The sequence below is a fragment of the Osmia lignaria genome, unplaced genomic scaffold (genome assembly GCF_051020975.1).
Source record: "Osmia lignaria lignaria isolate PbOS001 unplaced genomic scaffold, iyOsmLign1 scaffold0042, whole genome shotgun sequence".
In the NCBI taxonomy this organism is placed as follows: domain Eukaryota; kingdom Metazoa; phylum Arthropoda; class Insecta; order Hymenoptera; family Megachilidae; genus Osmia; species Osmia lignaria.
This window is the reverse complement of record NW_027478183.1, coordinates 205,001-207,500: the sequence shown is the minus strand read 5'-3', so window position 1 is coordinate 207,500 and position 2,500 is coordinate 205,001.

Below are 2,500 nucleotides of genomic sequence, written 5' to 3'. Positions count from 1 at the left end.
TAGTCGAAAATTTTAACAATCATATTTTTGCATTCTGTACCGTGGATCGATCGTTAAACGCTATTAAACTAGCGTCCGTGATGGTATAAATGCAGATTTTCGCTCCGTTTAGCCAAAATAACGAACTTTAGGTGCGCTCCGAAATATTTCAAAGTCCCAGCGGCGTATTGCTTCGCCTCTTAGAACCGATTAGTCGAAAATTTTAACAATCATATTTTTGCATTCTGTACCGTGGATCCATCGTTAAACGCTATTAAACTAACGTCCGTGATGGTATAAATGCAGATTTTCGCTCCGTTTAGCCAAAATAACGAACTTTAGGTGCGCTCCGAAATATTTCAAAGTCCCAGCGGCGTATTGCTTCGCCTCTTAGAACCGATTAGTCGAAAATTTTAACAATCATATTTTTGCAGTCTGTACCGTGGATCGATCGTTAAACGCTATTGAACTAACGTCCGTGATGGTATAAATGCAGATTTTCGCTCCGTTTAGCCAAAATAACGAACTTTAGGTGCGCTCCGAAATATTTCAAAGTCCCAGCGGCGTATTGCTTCGCCTCTTAGAACCGATTAGTCGAAAATTTTAACAATCATATTTTTGCATTCTGTACCGTGGATCCATCGTTAAACGCTATTGAACTAACGTCCGTGATGGTATAAATGCAGATTTTCGCTCCGTTTAGCCAAAATAACGAACTTTAGGTGCGCTCCGAAATATTTCAAAGTCCCAGCGGCGTATTGCTTCGCCTCTTAGAACCGATTAGTCGAAAATTTTAACAATCATATTTTTGCATTCTGTACCGTGGATCGATCGTTAAACGCTATTGAACTAACGTCCGTGATGGTATAAATGCAGATTTTCGCTCCGTTTAGCCAAAATAACGAACTTTAGGTGCGCTCCGAAATATTTCAAAGTCCCAGCGGCGTATTGCTTCGCCTCTTAGAACCGATTAGTCGAAAATTTTAACAATCATATTTTTGCATTCTGTACCGTGGATCCATCGTTAAACGCTATTAAACTAACGTCCGTGATGGTATAAATGCAGATTTTCGCTCCGTTTAGCCAAAATAACGAACTTTAGGTGCGCTCCGAAATATTTCAAAGTCCCAGCGGCGTATTGCTTCGCCTCTTAGAACCGATTAGTCGAAAATTTTAACAATCATATTTTTGCATTCTGTACCGTGGATCGATCGTTAAACGCTATTGAACTAACGTCCGTGATGGTATAAATGCAGATTTTCGCTCCGTTTAGCCAAAATAACGAACTTTAGGTGCGCTCCGAAATATTTCAAAGTCCCAGCGGCGTATTGCTTCGCCTCTTAGAACCGATTAGTCGAAAATTTTAACAATCATATTTTTGCATTCTGTACCGTGGATCCATCGTTAAACGCTATTAAACTAACGTCCGTGATGGTATAAATGCAGATTTTCGCTCCGTTTAGCCAAAATAACGAACTTTAGGTGCGCTCCGAAATATTTCAAAGTCCCAGCGGCGTATTGCTTCGCCTCTTAGAACCGATTAGTCGAAAATTTTAACAATCATATTTTTGCAGTCTGTACCGTGGATCGATCGTTAAACGCTATTGAACTAACGTCCGTGATGGTATAAATGCAGATTTTCGCTCCGTTTAGCCAAAATAACGAACTTTAGGTGCGCTCCGAAATATTTCAAAGTCCCAGCGGCGTATTGCTTCGCCTCTTAGAACCGATTAGTCGAAAATTTTAACAATCATATTTTTGCATTCTGTACCGTGGATCCATCGTTAAACGCTATTGAACTAACGTCCGTGATGGTATAAATGCAGATTTTCGCTCCGTTTAGCCAAAATAACGAACTTTAGGTGCGCTCCGAAATATTTCAAAGTCCCAGCGGCGTATTGCTTCGCCTCTTAGAACCGATTAGTCGAAAATTTTAACAATCATATTTTTGCATTCTGTACCGTGGATCCATCGTTAAACGCTATTAAACTAACGTCCGTGATGGTATAAATGCAGATTTTCGCTCCGTTTAGCCAAAATAACGAACTTTAGGTGCGCTCCGAAATATTTCAAAGTCCCAGCGGCGTATTGCTTCGCCTCTTAGAACCGATTAGTCGAAAATTTTAACAATCATATTTTTGCATTCTGTACCGTGGATCCATCGTTAAACGCTATTAAACTAACGTCCGTGATGGTATAAATGCAGATTTTCGCTCCGTTTAGCCAAAATAACGAACTTTAGGTGCGCTCCGAAATATTTCAAAGTCCCAGCCGCGTATTGCTTTGCCCCGAAATTTTTCAAAGTTCCAGCGGCGTGTTGCTTTCAAAGTGCCTCCCTCTAAATACCGATCGGCAGGCCGCTAGGTCGGCGACGCACGGGCTTACGCCCAGGCGTATACGGGGGCAAATCGCCGTGAGAGCGTGCGATTTTGACTTTCGCAATAAGATAGTCTCCTTTATGAAAAGGAGCGTACACGTCTCCCAAAAAAAAAAACAGTTTCATGACGATCAATGTAGTTCT